General features: G+C 46.5%; 1 long non-coding RNA gene across 5 annotated transcripts in view; it reads left to right on the top strand.

Annotated features, from left to right (window-relative positions):
* The first annotated feature begins 8 nt into the window (after positions 1–8).
* LOC129626139 (uncharacterized) overlaps positions 9–18336 on the top strand; it is a 53272-nt gene continuing 34944 nt past the window's right edge. For 4 of the 5 annotated variants that reach the window (XR_008701795.1, XR_008701793.1, XR_008701794.1 and 1 more), the window contains exon 1: positions 9–1211. This is a non-coding gene — a long non-coding RNA (uncharacterized LOC129626139). The remainder of the gene's footprint in view (positions 1212–18336) is intronic. The other variant, XR_008701796.1, reaches the window with a different exon arrangement.

The following is an 18336-nucleotide window of genomic DNA, read 5'->3' as shown; positions in this document are numbered from 1 at the left end:
TACCTGGTCTAGAGAAGACCTGATAACAAACAGCAACTGCAAGGCCATCTCGCCAGCCCAGCCCACACGCCCCGCAGAGTATGGCACAGAGGCCAGATGCAGGCGCTTCACCCACTTACAGAGGCCTCAGCCCAGGCTCACCTTGAAGGGCTGGCCTGGGCTCAGTGAGCCAAACACCCCCCTCCACCATCAGGGGCTCTCAGTTACAGAAAATGGGCCTTACTGTGCCCGCCAGGTGCAAGGAACAGGTGAGGGTCCTGAGGGTCAGGATGGACTTGGGGCTGGAGCTCTGGCTTGTTTTCTAATCATTTTATTTGTCCCACCTGTGGGATGTAATTTCAAGACCATCTCCTAATGAGAAGAACCCAGGAGTCAGGGAGAGGAGGGGTGTGGAGACAGGCCCCAGTGCCCAGGTTCAGTGGAAGTCTCTGGAAGACTTGGTGGAGGGAGGCTGTGTAGTGAGCCCCAGGGTCACCGCCCTGTCCAGGAGCAGCCGTTTGTTCATTCAGGTCCTGCTGAGGGGTTCAGGGTCAGATCTGACCAACAGGTGGGCTGGGGGTGCTCTGCAACGAGGGCCCTGTACTCAGTTCCTGGGTGCTGAGCCCTGCAGGTACCTGCCCAGGTGAGCCCCATACCCTGGGAGGAGCCTGCCCACCAGAACCCTGTGCTTCTGGGAGGGGCATGTGAACGAGTGCCCTCTCTGAGCAGCAGGCAGAGAGTAGCTCCCCCGCGAGCAGCGCCAGGATGAGATGAGAACCAGGCATACAGTGGAGCCCTGAGCCCACCCTGGGGCCTGAACCTTCCCTGGGGCCCTGAGCCCGCCCTGGGCCGTGAGCCCACCCTGAGCCCATGCACAGTGAAGAGGGCGGGAGGCGGGTGCTGGCCTCTGTGCTGTGTGGGAGGCCCCACCTGACAGCATGGGGCCTCCCCAGGACAGCAGACAGCCTACTCTGGGCAGTTGGAGCTCCTGCAGACCCTGCAGGGGCCCTGAGAGGGAAGGGCCAGGCCAGAGGGGGGTGAGCGCCCAGGCAGAGCCAGGGGGCACGGGACCCAAGTGGGCCTTTGTTGTCTGAGGGGGAGTGGGCGAGCCGGCGGTGAGTGTGACCCAGGGAAGCGGCCCTGCTGACGGGAGACTGAATCCGCCTCAGAGGTACAAGCCTTCCGGATGATCCTAGAGACAGGATATGAGACAAGAGTCCTGGTAAAAGACGGTGAGTGAGTCCCTCTAAGAGGAGGCTCTGTGAGCTGCCCTGGGAGGGGGTGAAGGGCAGACGTGGACCTGCTGTGAGTGGGGGGTCACCCTGGGAGGGAGTGAAGGGCAGATGTGAATGTGCTGTGAGCGGGCAGTCACCCTGGGCAGGGAGCACTGACCCCGCTCCATGGCCGCAGTTCTGTCCTTCTGGGTGGGTCACTTGGCTGCTCAGAGCCTCAATCTCTCAGCCTGCTTGTGGGCTGATGGTAGCATGGACTGACTAGTCATTTGCTCAGAACAGGGCTGAAAGGGGCCTTGTGGAAATTCCACAAAACACGATCAGGATGGGACTCACAGCCCTGTTTCCTGCAGTCATGTCTGCAGGACCCAGAGAGCAAAGGCGAGCAGACTTGCAGCAGAGCCTGGGACAGGCTTGGTGTGGTGGTTGGTGGAGTGACCGCTCCCGTCCCCAGGCCCTGCCAGCATGAGCCCTTCAGGCTCCAGCTCGGGGAGCCCGAGGGCTGTGGGTCCAACTGTGCCCACCAGGGAGGCCTGGAGGACTTGGCGACAACTGTGGCCCTCACCTGAAAACTTCAGTAAGAAGCCAGGAGCTCCCATAGCTGTTCCCATAGCTGAAGCCTGTTTTCATGTCAGTGGTCTCTCATTCTCCCACTTTATAATCTCAGGCAGCCTTCACTTCTTGAAATAAAATTCCTTTTGTAACTGAATGGGACAAACATGTTAGGACAGATGTACATATTGAATCATCGAAAAAGCAACAGAGCTCCAGAAAAACATATATTTCTGTTTTATTGACTATGCCAAAGCCTTTGACTGTGTGGATCACAATAAACTGTGGAAAATTCTGAAAGATATGGGCATACCAGACCACCTGGCCTGCCTCTTGAGAAACCTGTATCCAGGTCAGGAAGCAACAGTTAGAACTGGACATGGAACAACAGACTGGTTCCAAATAGGAAAAGGAGTACGTCAAGGCTGTATATTGTCACCCTAGTGATTTAACTTATATGCAGAGTACATCATGAGAAACGCTGGGCTGGAGGAAGCACAAGATGGAATCAAGATTTCTGGGAGAAATATCAATAACCTCAGATATGCAGATCACACCACTTTTATGGCAGAAAGCAAAGAAGAACTAAAGAGCCTCTTGATGAAAGTGAAAGAGGAGAGTGTAATAGTTGGCTTAAAACTCAACATTCAGAAAACAAAGATCATGGCATCTGCTCCCATCACTTCATGGCAAATAGATACGGAAACAGTGGCTGACTATTTTGGGGGGCTCTAAAATCACTGCAGATGGTGACTGCAGCCATGAAATTAAAAGATGCTTACTCCTTGGAAGGAAAGTTATGACCCACCTAGACAGCATATTAAAAAGCAGAGACATTACTTTGTCAACAAAGATCCATCTAGTCAAGGCTATGGTTTTTCCAGTAGTCATGTATGGATGTGAGAGTTGGACTATAAAAAAAGCTGAGCGCCGAAGGATTGATACTTTTGAACTGTGGTGTTGGAGAAGACTCTTGAGAGTCCCTTGGACTGCAAGGAGATCCAACCAGTACATCCTAAAGGAAATCAGTCCTGAATATTCATTGGAAGGACTGATGCTGAAGCTGAAACTGATGCAAAGAACTGACTCATTTGAAAAGACCTTGATGCTGGGAGGGATTGGAGGCAGGAGGAGAAGGGGACGACAGAGGATGAGATGGTTGGATGGCATCACCGACTCAATGGACATAAGTTTGGGTAAACTCTGGTAGTTGGTGATGGGCAGGGAGGCCTGGCGTGCTGCAGTTCATGTGTTTGCAAAGAGTCGGACACAACTGAGCAACTGAACTGTATGGACATGTTGAATAAGCCAACCCATTCCGATGTGCTTTCCTGACACTATGTGCTCACTTGACATATAGATAGTATTTTTGTCCAGGTATAATGATGTAATAACATGATAATATTGCACAAAATGAAGGGGAAAATATTTTAAAAACTTTAAATTCTGATATGTAAGTAATTTTACTGCTCTGCAACCTTGGACCACTCAATTGCTTTCTCGAGACTTTAGAGTCATAAATAGTTGACTCTCTTTAGGCATGACACTTTATAACCACAATGATTTTACAGACCTGCTAAGCACTGATACAGGCCAGAAATTCAACAAAAGCTCAGAATAAAAATAAGGTCTTCACCCAGGTAGGACTAATTATCTAAAGACATCGTAGTCCTTAAAATTTCAAGTTCAGAAGGACCTTTATACCCTCTCTTCATACATGTTAATTTTAAAATATTAATGGTAATGTTAACTTGGTGTATTGTTTTGCCTCCATTTTAAAATGAGGAAGGAAACTGAATTATAGGGCATAATGTAAATAGTTGGATGGTTGGACAGTATCACCAACTCGATGGATATGAGTTTGAGTGAGCTCTGGGAGTTGGTGATGGACAGGGAGGCCTGGCGGGCTGCAGTCCATGGGGTTGCAAAGAGTCGGACATGACTGAGTGACTGAACTGAACTGATGTAAATAGTTAATAAGAATGAATGAATAATAACAAGTTTCATTCTGTGTGGTTAATATGAGTGCTTTATATGTTGAGTACTTTACATTGTAAATTACTGTATCCTTGCCACAGCCAAGTTAATGACATTCCAGTTTTCAGATGAGGATACTGAGGTCCAGAGACATCACAGCCTAATTGCGTACTGACTGTTCTGAAAAGATCTAGGCTGTTGGTCTCCTTGGAAAGCAGTCTGGACCTGTGCTTGACATGGCAGAGGGCAAGGGAGTGCACACCATCAGCCTGCTGAATAAGCACACTACTGGTCACATATAGGTGTCTCCAGGAGGGTGGACACTGGTCTTTAAAACTTCGGTCTTTTTCAATCCTGGTCACACTAACATGGCCTGTGGGGAATCTATGGAATAGGAAGGTCAGTTGCATGCTTGTACCTGGCTCAGAACACTGAAGGGGCCCTTGCAAGGCTTAAAAGTAGATGCTCCTGCAAATGCGGGAGACGCCACCTGTGAGACAACACAGAGGAGCCCAAATCCAATGCGAACAAATCCTAAGCACCTCCATTGACAAGCCACGTCACCTCCTCTTCCTTAGAGTTAGAAGATTACATTCTGATGTGAGCTTGATTATGAAGCTGATTTCAGAAGGAAGACAATGAAGTTACAGGGTCCATGGGAATTTGTAAGGAGGCCTGACTCCCACCCACACCTCATGACGCTGCTTACTGACTCTGAACCCTAACCCCCTGGGCTCTCATTGCACCTGGGAGGAGGGAGTTGCTCCTGTTCTCATTTCAAAGATGAGGATGCTGAGCCCAGAGCCTAAGTGCCTTGTTCAAACTCCACGGCTGGTCAGTAGAGTTGGGGTTCTTAGACAGGAAGTAAGGACCCAGGATCCATGCTCAGTGACCAGGATCAGCTCTGTCCTCAGTCCCTGGACAGGGAAGGGTGTATCACTGCTCCCAGGACAGGCCAGATGAAGGCAGGCAGCACAGAGAAGGGGAAGGAGCACAGGCTTTGGGGTCACACTCAGCCCAGGTTTGCATTTCCAGACCCTCCACTGCATGAGCCTGGACATCTCAACTCTCTAAGCCTCAGTTTCCTCATCTGTAAAATGGGAATGATCCTTAATTATCAGAGTTATTTAAGAAATTCAGTAAAGTACCTCACCTAAAATATAGTACTCACTTGGTAAGTTGTAACTATCATCATCATATATCCATTACAACCATCTGAGAAATCTTTAGTAATCATATTTCTAAAGTTGACAGAGGAGAGGGTTAATGACTCACTCAAAATCCTCACAGCAAACAGAACTCACAGAGCTCAGGAATTCTGACTCCATGTAAACTGTTCTTTCTGTTACATCACAGCTGCTTCTATTTCTCCATAGTTGTCCCCATTATAATCAATAACCTGCAATACTTTCATACTTTCAATCCAATTCTGGGCTGGGCAGCATTGAAACTAGACACAGTCATCAAAGAGTCCACAAATATATAGGAAACAATGGGAACAGTGACAAACTTTATTTTCTTGGGCTTCAAAATCACTGCAGATGTGACTGCAGCCATGAAATTAAAAGACGCTCCTTGAAAGAAAACCTGTGACAAACCTAGAAAGCATATTTAAAAGCAGAGAGATTACTTTGCGGACAAAGGTCTGTATAGTCAAAGCTATGGTTTTTCCAGTAATCAAGTATGGATGTGAGAGCTGGACTGTAATTAATGCTGAGCACTGAAGAACTGATGCTTTTGAACTGTGGTGTTGGAGAAGACTCTTGAGAGTCCCTTGGACTTCAAGGAGATCCAAACAGTCCATCATAAAGTAAATCAGTCCTGAATATTCATTGAAAGGACTGATGCTAAAGCTACAGGCCCAATACTTTGGCACCTGATGCAAAGAGCCAATTCACTGTATAAGACCCTGATGCTGGGAAAGATTGAGGCAGGAGGAGAAGGAGACGACAGAGAATGAGATGGTTGGATGGCATCACCGACTCAATGAAGATGAGTTTGAGCAAGTTCTGGGAGAAGGTGAAAGACAGGGAAGCCTGGTGTGCTGTATGTAGTCCATGGGGTGGCAATGAATCAGACAAGATTGAATGACTGAGCAACAACATTTAACTTCGCCATCTCCAGTCTAGGCTGCCCTCCATTTTTAACTTGATCATTGGTGCAGCCTCCAACCTGGACTCTCTGTCTTCATCCTCTCCCTCCTTATTCTATCCTTTACCTTGCAGTCAGAGGGATGGTTTTAAAGTTATAAATCTATGTCAGTTCTGTTTAAATCATCCCAGAGCTCATCATTGTCTTTGTGATAAAGCTTAATCCTTTAACTGGCTTGTGAAATCCTCCAAGATCTATGCCAGGATTTGGAAAATATTTTCTGAAAGGGTCAGATAATTAATATTTTGGATTTGGGGGCACATGGCCTTTGCTGTGACTTCCCAGCTCTTCCTGGGGGCTTCTACCTGCCCTCTGGTTCACTAGCTTTCCCAACTTAGCCCATGTGTTCTGCACTGTCTGGTTCCTGTGAAGTTCATGGTGCTTCCTATTCAGGAGTTAAAAGACCCAGTGTCCCTGGTCAGCTACAAGACAAAGGTGCCAATGAGGCAGTAAGGGCTAAAAAAAAGTATACAGTCTTTAGAGGTTTTGTTGTTCTTCAGTTGTTCAGTCATGTCCAGCTCTTTGAGACCCCATGGACTGCAGCATACCAGGCTTCTCCGTCCTTCACTGTCTCCCAGAGATTCACCCAGGTCCCAGTGAAGCAGAGTTCTTCAGATGGCAAGCTTGGTCCACACTTCAACTGTGTGTTTACGTGCAGATGCGCTAACACTTGTGGATCCAGGCCAAGAGTTCAAATGGAGATCCACCCACTAGATGTCTCAATATTGAAAGCATAGAACTCAAACTAATAACTAAAACAAGCCCTATCCTGCCACCTTATATACTGTAAGAGCAATAACTACAAGCAAATATTAAATTAATATTCAGTAATAAAAAAGCAAAAATTCAGGTTTCAGATGACCGAGTTGGAAAATGATTAAAGATGATGAAATATTATTATTATGGTTGTTTGAAAGTTCTCTCCATGACTTAGCAGTGTTGGAGGATTGAGTAATAAAGATAGACATAACTCATATATACATTTTAATTTTTAATAAAATTTTATTGGCGTATAGTTGCTTTACAATGTTGTGTTAGTTTTTCTGTACAGGGAACTGAATCAACTTTATGTATACATATATCAGGCTTCCCAGGTGGTTCAGATGGTAAAGAATCTGCCAGCAATGCTAGAGAACCTGCTTTGACCCTGCATTAAACCCAGGGTTCAATTCCTAGGTCAGGAAGATCCCCTGGAGAAGGAAATGGAAAACTTCTCCAGTATTCTTGCCTGGAGAATTCCATGGACAGAGGAACCTGGTGGGCTACAGTTCGTGGGTTGCAAAGAGCTGGACATGAGTGAAGTGACTTAGCACAGCACAGCAGAGTGTATATAGAGGCTTTGCAGGTGGTGCTAGTGGTAAGCACCCACCTGCCAATGCAGAAAACAAGAGACGTGGGTTCAACCTCTGGGCTGAGGTGTATAAGGGCACAACCCAGTCTCTGGGTCAGGAAGATCCCCTGGAGGAGGGCATGTCAACCCACTCCAGTACTCTTGCCTGGAGAATCCAAAGGACAGTGAAGCCTGGCAGACTACAGTCCATAAGGTTGCAACGAGTCAGACACGACTGAAACGACTTAGCATGCACGCACACAGTGCACATATATGTCAAAGCCAATCTCCGAATTCATCCCACTGGTTGTTTCCTGGCTTGGTGTCCATATGTTTGCTCTCTGCATCTGTGGCAGTTGACTTTTGAATTAACGACCAGGGCTAGTGATGCAGGAAAGCACTTGCCAGGGCCCGAACAGTGTCAGTCATGAGAGCAGATGTCCAGGGTGAGGGGTGAGGTGTCGGTCTGAGCACCAGATCCTGAGGACAAGATTCACCTGGGTGACACTGACTGTTTACTGACATCATGCTTATGTGCGTGTTATGCGGGGCCTGCAGAGCTGAGAGCAGGGACTCTCCTGCTCAGTCTAAATAGGAAATAGTTGATAGGCATGCAGGATTTCTGTTAGCTTACTTTACTGTTTGGCTTCGGAAGAAGAGAAAAGCAATCTAGAGCCTTCCGAAAGACAGGAGAAACACAAGGAGGATGAGAGAAGGGGAGACCTGGTCCAGTTGTCTCCTGGCCTGTTGCTTGGAATAATTTACAGCTCAGGAGTATAAGGGCACAGCCAGAAGCTGAGTGAGCTGTTTTCTTGCACTTTTGTGTGAAGGGGGCTCAGCAGAGCTGCTCTGGGCTTCATTGATCCAGGGAAGCACTGAGCGGAAGGGGACATTGTCCCTCTCCTTCCTGCAGGGCCCCCCGGTCCATCAGAGCAGGCAGTGTTGACAATCCAGCCGTTAGGACACTGGCATTTCCCTAGAGGACACTGGCTCTGTGGTGAAGTGCTGCACAAAAATATCGTGTGACGTCACTTATATGTGGCATCTAAAAGACATGGTACAGATGAACATATTTACAAAACAGAAGCAGAGTCACAGACGTAGAAAACGAACTTGTGGTTCCCAGGGGACAAGGAGTGGAAGCTAAATTAGAAGACTGGGATTGACACATGCACACTACTACGTGTGTAGTAGGTAGCTACGAACTTACCACAGAGCACAGGGAACTCCATTCAGTGCTCTTTAATGACCTAAATGAGAACAGAATCTTAAGTAAAAGTGGATATATGTGTATGTATAACTGATTAACTTTGTTATACACCTGAAATTAACACAACATTGTAAATCCATTATACTCCAGTAAAAGTTAAAAGGGACTTGCCGGGTGGCTCTGGTGGTAAAGAATCTGCCTGCAAAGCAGGAGATGCAATAGGCCCGGGTTTGATCCCTGGGTCAGGAAGATCATCTGCAGGAGGAAATGGCAGCCCCCTCCAGTATTCTTGCCTGGGAAATTCCATGGACAGAGGAGCCTGGTGGATTACAGTCCATGGAGTTGCAAAGAGTCGGACACAACTGAGCAACTGAACATGCACAAAAGTTAAAAAAACAAAAACGAAAACCACAATTCATTTTAAAGAAAAAAAAAAGTGCTTCACAGAGGACAGTGACTTTCCTTAGGTCGGAGGCTATGGAAGACTCAGGAATAGTACATCAGAGCCTTTGGAGACTCTCAGGTTGAGGGCTTGTATTGATCGATTTTGTGGGGGAAACTGAAGGTCGCAAATGAAGACATGGGGCAGCTCCCCAGAGACATTTTTATCACAGATTTCAATGTGACTGTATGCCTGGGCTGGTGAAGCAGGGGGCATTTGGATGGTACTTCAATACCTTCGGAGAAGGCAATGGCACCCCACTCCAGTACTCCTGCCTGGAGAATCAGTAGGTGCTGTTTTAGGCATCTTGACGACAGAGGATGAGATGGTTGGATGGCATCACCAACTCAATGGACATGAGTTTGAGTAAGCTCTGGGAGTTGTGGATGGACAGGGAGGCCTGGTGTGCTGCAGTCCATGGGGTCACAAAGAGTCAGACATGACTGTGTGACTGAACTGAAATGAATGCACTGTAGAGCACAGGGAACTCTGCTCAATGACATGTGGCAGCCTGGATGGGAGAGGAGTTTGAGGGACAATGGATACATGTATACATTGCATGTACATATACATATGGCTGAGTCCCTTCCCTGTCAACCTGAAACTATCATAACCCTGTTAATCAGCTATTTTCTTGGTCGTTGAGTCATGTTGGACTCTGTGACCCCATGGACTGTAGCTCACCAGGCTCCTCTGTCCATGGAATTTCCCAGGCAAGAATACTGGAGTGGGCTGCCATTTCCTCCTCCAGGGGATCTTTCCAACCCAGGATCAAACCAAGTCTGCTACTTCTGTTGCGTTGGCATAAGGGTTCTTTACCAATGACCTGGAACAACAAGGAGACAGGTTCTCTCTGGGAACCTCTGGAAGGGAGCTCAGCTTGATCTTAGCCCAGTGAGACCCGTTTTGGCTTCCGACCTACATAACTGGAAAGGATTGTAAGCCTCTGAGTTTGTGGTAATTCATTACATCAGCAATGGGAAACGAATAAGACTTAGTTCTCTGGCGTTTGCTTCCATCCAGAACTCTCTTTCTTCGAGGGTACATCTAAGGGTTCTCTGGATGTTCGGAGACCCTGCAGAGTCCCCAGACACAGGTGGTCCACTCAGACTTGTTACCGGTGAGCCCCTCATCTTGTTCCTACTCTGGGGACGATCCATGGCCTCTTCTGGCCATGTCTCCTTGCCAGGAAGCCTATGCCATTACTGAGCATCCTTCCAGAGGGTTCTGGGTCCTCTGGGGGGGCCTAAGGCTCTCGGGGAAGTACACACCCTGCCTCCCCAGCAGTGGGGGTGCAGTTACTTCCCCTGCCCCCTCCCCCTGCCCAACACGCAGACAGAACCTCTCAGGCCAGTCCCAGACCCCACACCCTCCGCAGGATGCAGGGTGAACTGTTTGGATAGTTTCCTAAAACCCCTTCTTCCCAGGTTGGACACGACCACCCACAAGGTTGCAGAAGAGGTGACAGAGGCACAGAAAGATGAAGTGACTTGTCCGCAGTCACGAGGCTACAATGTGTCAGAGTGTAGTTGAACCAAGGCAGCAGAGATGCTGGGGGCTGACCTGGTTAGTGCCATTCCCTGCGGTCTGCACCCCGCCCTTGCAGGCGTCACGGCTGCCCTAAGGCAGACTTCTGCAGAGTGCCTGATCTGGGTTTCTGGGGTCAGTGTGGGAGAGTCATTCCTCAAACCCCAGGCCCCTCACTCCTGTCCAGTGCTCGCTCCATTCTCAGCATTTCTTTTTTGTTTGTAACTGATACTTTTTTAAAAAATGACATAAAATAGAAAAGAAGAGAAATATCAGAATGCATTGCATACAATAGGTATATAAATGTATTGTTTCATAGTGTGTGTGTGTCTCCATCTGGATTGTGGTATAATGTTTTTTTTAAACATGAGTTATGGTGAAGAACACTGGAAAAGTCAAGGTTTTAGGGTCGACCAACATTACTTTCTTCTTTCTTTATGTATTTTTTAAATTCGAGTATAATTGCTTTACAATGTTGTGTTAGTTTCTGCTGCACAACAAAGTGAATCAGCTGTAAGTATACATATATCTGGGCTTCCCTGGTGGTTCAGTGATAAAGAACCTGCCTGTAATGCAGGAGTCCTGGATTCAGCCCCTGGGTTGGGAAGATCCCCTGGGGGAGGGCAAGGCACCCCACTGTAGTATTCTTGCCTGGAGAATACCATGGACGGGGAGCCTGGTGGGCTATAGTCCATGGGGTCACACGGAGTCAGACAGGACTGAGCAACTGAGCACCAGCATCCTACATATACCTGCTCCCTCTCGAGCCCCTCTCACCCCCTCCCACCCCTTCTGTGTCATCACAGAGCACAGAGCTGAGCTTCTGCTGCACAGCAGCTTCCCACTAGCTGTCCAGATACACATGGGAGTGTATACACTTCAGTGCCGCTCTCTCAGTCTGCCCCACCCTCTCCTTCCCGCGCTGTATCAGCATCATCTTGACGTTGGGTGTCCATAAAAGCCATTTGATGACCCGACTCATTAGCCGGGTGCCTGCCCTCTGCAATCACCATATTCCCATCTCCTCTGTTGTCCTGTGGATCAGACTGGAAAGCTAACCTCTAGTGTGCAGAGGTCTTTTGAGAGGCAGCAATTTCTTTCACTGAGAGCAGCTTTAAATACTTGACTGAGTTTTCTTTTGAGCTTTGGGATTCCTCCTAAATGTAGAAATATTCATAATGAAGGCTGTTCTGTATGAAGGAAAAGTATATTTGTTCAGAGGGTAATTTAATGTCTGGCCAAAAAGACAAAGCCTCCACCTTCAGATTTTTTCTCTATGAAATCTGCTTTCCGCAGGGAGCTGAACGTTCTCATGTGCCCAGCATCAAGATGAGGGAGAATTTGGTGCCGCTTTTGGCCTGGTCACTTCTTTGAATCTCTGGGAATGTGATGAGTCCAGGGAGAGGGCAGTTTTTCATTGTAAAGGAGGCAGGGTGCTGGTGAATTCGGACAATTAGTGGAGACAGGCAGCTGGACCCTTGGCTGGACTCTGGCTCAAGCATATTTAAATTATGCAGGTGTGTTTCTTAATGAAGATGGGATTTTGCCAGAGGGAAAGCATCAACCTCATTTCTACCATGTGCTTTCTGCCTCAAGGGGTGACTTGTAGACTAAGTAGATTGGCCTCTGAAGGGCTCCTACCAAAAAGTGGAAAAGGTTTCTGCTGATCCTTTCTCAGCAGAAGAGAGGAAATGAGCCTGTTGTATCACAGAGGGATGACGGGGGATCAGCTTCATTTTTCACATTCTAACGGCTTCATGGCCATGCTCCTCATTAAAGAGTGAAAGCCAGGAGCCGTGGCTGGGGAGTTAATTACTGATCTGAGATAGTTTTGGAAAACAGTGTAGAGAACTTGCCTTAGCTACAGATAATGACTATAATTGATAGCTGGGAGAGGATGATTCTGTACAATGAAAATGCCAGCCGTAAACAATCACATCCATCTATTTCCAGAACGTGAGACGATTCAGGGCACCTGGGGTAGATTATCCAGTCAAGGGCAGATGTGTCTGGGAGTCACAGCGCCGCAAGGTGAAGAGAGCTAAAACCACTTCAGTAGTGTCTGACTCTGTGCAACACTATGGAAGAGCCCCAGGGCTCTTCAGTCCATGGGATTCTCCAGGCAAGAGCCCTGGAGTGGGTCAATATTATATTTATATCCCAGAAATGAATTGAAGAATTGAATAAATGATGCAGTGAGGACAAGTCGGAATAGAAATTAAAGGAGATCTGAATGCAAAGAGATCCAACCTGTCCATCCTAAAGGAGATAAGTGGTTCTCTTCTCCAGGTGATCTTCCTGACCCAGGGATCGAACCCACATCTCTCATATCTCCTGCAATGGCAGGCAGGTTCTTGACCACTAGTGCCACCTGGGAAGCTGCAAGGAGAAGAGAGAGACTGAGATTCAATCCCCAAACCCACTCAGTTCAGCTTGGTCACTCAGTCGTGTCCAACTTTATGTGACCCCATGAACCGCAGCCAGGCCTCCCTGTCCATCACCAACTCCCGAAGTCTACCCAAACCCATGTCCATTGAGTTGATGATGCCATCCAACCATCTCATCCTCTGTTATCTCCTTCTGCCCTCAGTCTTTCCCAGCATCAGGGTCTTTTCCAACGAGTCAGCTCTTCACATCAGGTGGCCAAAGGATTGGAGTTTCAGCTTCAATATTAGTCCTTCCAATGAATACCCAGGACTGATTTCCTTTAGGATGGACTGGTTGGATCTCCTTGTAGTCATATCTCCTTTAATTTCTATTCTGACTTGTCCTCACTGGATCATTTATTCAATTCTTCAATTCATCTTTGGGATATAAATATAATATCAAATAGAAATAGAAATGTAACCATAAAGAAGACTGACCACCAAAGAATTGATGCTTTTGAAATGTGGTCCTGGAGAAGACCCTTGAGAGTCTCGGACAGCAAGGAGATCAAACCAGTCTACCCTAAAGGAAATCAGTCCTGAATTCTCATTGGAAAGACTGCTGCTAAAGTTAAAGCTCCAGTACTTTGACCACCTAATGGGAAGAGCCAACTCACTGGAAAAGTCCCCTGATGCTGGGAAAGATTGAAGGCAAAAGGAGAGGGTGTCAGAGGATGAGATGATTGGATGGCATCGACTCAATGGACATGAGTTTGAGCAAACTCTGGGAGATAGTGATGGACAGGGAAGGCTGGAGTGCGGCAATCCATTGGGTCGCAAAGTTGTACTTGATTTAGTGACAAAACAACAACAAATTAAAAAGTAAGACAATTTTTTAAAATCATGAGTGGGATTTTAGGGGCTTAGTTTGAATAGTTCAAAGAGGATGAAAGCTGGGTGCCATGGCCAGGTGGGCAGGTTGTATACTGCCCAACTCCAGAAAGTACCTTGTACATCATGAACACCTAAGATTTTTATATTTGTTAGGGGCTTCCCTCATAGCTCAGTTGGTAAAGAAACTGCCTGTAATGCAAGACACCCCGGTTTGATTCCTGGGCCAGGAAGATCTGCTGGAAAAGGAATAGGCTACCCGCTCCAGTACTCTTGGGCTTCCTTTGAGGCTCAGCTGGTAAAGAATTTGCCTGCAATGTGAGAGACCTGGGCTTGATCCCTGGGTTGGGAAGATCCCCGGAGAAGGGAAAGGCTACCCACTCCAGTATTCTGGCCTAGAGAATTCCATGGACTGTATAGTCCCTGGGGTCTCAAAGACTCGGACACAACTCAGCAACTTTCACTTACCTGTGGCCTTTAGGAGAAATATTCTGACAAATGGTAATAAAATATCTCTGGGAAAAGGATACCTTTATCTAATTTGCATAAATGTGAAGTGTGGGCTAGGATTGTAACCACAGAGGCTGTAAACATTCCCAGAGCAGAATGTAGCTCGTGTTTTCTTGCTTGTTTGTCTGTTTAAATTGCAAATGGAGCTGCATGGCATTAAAAACATGAAGCTTTGAATTATTTGGTAACATTTAAAAATCAGATACATTGACACAGAAATCTAGATTCTTGGTTTCTCTAAAAAAAGAGACTTTCCCACATAACAATAAAGAGCTGTAGCTGGTGTTCAAGGTTCCCTTTCGATCAAGACAGGGCTCTTCAGCCTGCCGTGGCCCTAGCACGTGCTATGAGGTCTCAGAAGGCGAGGGCCAGTGTCAGCTGCTATTTGCTGTTACACTTGCTCTTCATTGTTCGCATGGAATTAAGAGGAAACTGATAGAATTCGCAGGCCCATGTCTCTCAAGTGTTGGAAAACCAAACATAGACGGAGAGGGTGTAGTTTTTCAATGAAACAAGTGTTGGAGGGTATACTTTTCTATTGAAGAGAAGAATGTTCCTGTGTGTTTAATATACAAAATGTAACTGTGTTGAATGAATAAAAATCTGGCCCTGTAGGCATTTCAGTTTGTAACCTCTGAAAAGATCTATGATAATACAGTTTAAGGGACTCTTAATGGAAAAATCTGAGAAAAAGAAACAGAACATCTCGATGGGAAGAAGCATCCCCATAGCATTTCTGCAGTCACACGCGGTGTGCTAACTTTTCTCTCCAGCCATTGGGGCATTCTGGGGAACCCCAGGCCCCTTCCCCAGGAGCCTCAGCACTTCTCTGCCCTGGGCATGGACCTCCCTGGCTGCGGTCTGTGTCAGTCATGGGGGCAGCTGCAGGGTCCACTGCTGCTCCCATGGCTGGTGCACCACTCCACACCTCTAGGCATTCATTAGAAAAATCACAGAACGTCCTTTAAAAAGAATGAAATAATGCCATTTGCAGTGACATGGATGGACCTAGACAGTGTCATACTGAGTGAAATGAGTCAGACAAGGAAGGGGAAAGATCGTATGACATCCCTTGTATGTGGACTCTAAAAAGAAATAATGCAGTTTAACTTACAAAACAGGGAATCACAGACTTAGAGAATGAACTTATGGTTGTGGGTGGAGGGGAAGGATGGGGGCAATGGCATAGTTAGGGAGTTTGGGATGGACATGCATACATTGCTATATTTAAAATAGATAACCAACAAGGACCTACTACACAGCACACGGTACTCTGCTCAATTTTATATAGCAGCCTGGATGGGAGGGGAGTCTGGAGGAAAATGGATACATGTATATGTGTATGACTGAGTCCCTGCACTGTTCACCTGAAATTCACAAGATTGTTAATCAGCTATATCTCCAATACAAAATGAAAACCTTGAAGCAAAATCACTGAATGTGACTCCTACATTGGGAGAAGCAGGCATGGGGCTGCTGGAGAGTCTGGATCTGCAGTGGAGTTGATGATGCCTTTGGGAATTTAGGGGTTGCAAGACATGGGAATCAATCTTTTTTTTTTTTAATTGAAGTATAGTTGATTTGCAATGTTGTGACAATCCCTGATGTGTGGCAAAATGGTAATCCCATGGATGGAGGAGCCTGGAAGTTTGCAGTCCATGGGGTCGCTGAAGGTCGGACATGATGGAGCGACTTGACTTTCACTTTTCACTTTCATGCATTGAAGGAAATGGCAACCCACTCCAGTGTTCTTGCCTAGAGAATCCCAGGGATGGGGGAGCCTGGTGGGCTCCTGTCTATAGGGTCGCACAGAGTCAGACACGACTGAAGTGACTTAGCAGTAGCAGTAGCAGTATGCACATACATACTTTCTTTTCAAACATTCTGTTCTCTTATGGTTGATTGAATAGAGCTGCTATGCTATACGAGCTGGTGGCTCAGTTGGTAAACTGTCTGTCTGCAATGCAGGAGACCCAGGTTCAATCCCTGGGTTGGGAAGATCCCCTGAAGAAGGGAATGGCAACCCACTCCAGTACTCTTGCCTGGAAAATCCCATGGACGGCGGAGCCTGGTGGGCTACAGTCCATGGGGGCGAAAAGAGTTGAACAGGTCTGAGCCACTCCACTTTCACTTTCATGCTATACATCAGGACCCTGTTCTTCACCCATTCTACATGGAATAGTTTGCAACCACCAACCCCAAACTCCCAGCACATCTCTCCGTCCCCCTCCCCTCAGCAGTGGTGTATCTGTTCTCTGTGTCGAGCAGTCAGTGTCTGTCCTGTAGGTAGGGTCATCTGTGCCATATTTTAGATTCCACGTATAACTGATATTGTATGGTACTGATATTTGTCTATCTCTTTATGGCTTGCCTTACTTAGTATGATAATCACTAGTTGCATTCAAGTTGCTGCAAATAGCATTATTTCATTCTTTCTTACCACTGAGTAGTATTTGAAATGGGATTTAATCCTGTTTAACTTACATTGGAGGGTTATGAGACCTTTTTAGATAAAAGGAAACCCTGTAGAACCTTTTCTTTGGATGGAATGGGGCCCCAGGCAGCTCTGGACATTCATGATATCATCAAATCAAGATCAGTTGATTGTTTTCTGGCCTGCGGTAATTGATTCATAAAGAGGGCGACTCAGAATCTGATTGGCTGTAGTTTGCATCAATCACCAGAGGTGGGCGGGGAGATATGATTGACAGTCTCAGCCAGACCAAAGGCCTGGGTGGCAGGGGTCTCTGGAAGGAAAGGGTCCACAGAGCCAAGAAGGAGGCAGAGCCAGCCTCCACGCGGAGTGTCTGCTCTACCGGTCCCCACCCCACTTTCTCTCCAGGGGTTTGGCGAAGTCTGCTGATCTCCCTTCTTACCTCCAACCACACTTACGGCAGGTAGGTGATGACCTGACCTGGTCATCCATGGAACTTTCTAGTGCTTAGTGATGTCACCCTATGCTCACACCCGTGGTCTCCTTCCAGGTTAGATCTCCTAAGAGTCATCAACTTTGGAACTGGACATCGGGATAGACAGTGTAGTAACAGTAGGTGTTTTTCTTGCTCAGCCCATGAGCTGGGTGCTGAGCTGTGTATTTACCTGCAGTATTCCACTTCATCCCCACACGATACTAAAGATTAGAGTCAGTAGCCAGTAGAGTTCGAATCTAAATGAAGTTGGTTCAAAGCCCAGGGTTCTACCTACCACACATACTAGCTAACACAGAGGAGCCTTTGAACTCAGGTTAAACCTCAGGCGGTTGGTAGGCTCTGAGCTATAGGTCTTTTGGAGGCAACTTGTCTAGTAAGTTCCAGTTCATTGGGGGCTTGGGATTTTGGTTGTCATGTACAATTGTTGTTAACATTTTTTGGCAATGGAGCTTTCCCCCAGAAATAAGATGAGATAACTCACAAGTCTGAATTCTGCCCAATAATGTATCACATTCTAATACTCCATGTCCAAACAAGGTAACTTGATAAAAAGCCCCAGGTGCCAGAGTTTAGTTTTTTTCTCAAATGCGAAGATTTTACTGGTTATTCAGATCATATAGAGACTTCATAAATCTAAATTTATTCTGTGTAAGGGACTGTGTTTCATTCTGGTATTATATTTGTGTATCTGTACCTTTTAGTGATAATATCCTTTCTTGTCTGAAAAGATGATGCTAGTAAATAATGTGTTTGTTTTTTTGTTTTTTTTTTACATAAGAAATTTATGCCATTTCCAATAGTCCTTATGCCATTTTTGAGGGAGGTGAATTTTGAAATGTTACCAGTTCATGAAATTCAAAAATGAAACTACTGACCTTATCTAATACCTATTAAGGCTCTCCTGAAGGCTCAGATGGTAAAGAAGCTGCTTGCAATGCAGGAGACCTGGGTTCGATTGTTGGGTTGGAAAAATCCACTGGAGAAAGGATTGGCTACACACTCCAGTATTCTTACCTGGAGAATTCCATGGACAGAGGAGACTGGTGGGCTACAGTCCAGGGGGTCACAAAGAGTCAAACACGACTGTGTGACTAGAGAGAGAGAGAGATGCAAAATCTAAGACTATGATGAGGTGTAAAGGAAAATATAAACAAATTTTAGAGATAAGTATACATAAAAGTAGAAAACTATTTGTCATTTTACTGCTTACTAGTATATAATAGTACTAAATATTCTGTT

This window comes from Bubalus kerabau, chromosome 13 (genome assembly GCF_029407905.1).
Source record: "Bubalus kerabau isolate K-KA32 ecotype Philippines breed swamp buffalo chromosome 13, PCC_UOA_SB_1v2, whole genome shotgun sequence".
NCBI classification, from domain to species: Eukaryota; Metazoa; Chordata; class Mammalia; order Artiodactyla; family Bovidae; genus Bubalus; species Bubalus kerabau.
This window is presented reverse-complemented; position numbering and strand designations above follow the sequence as displayed.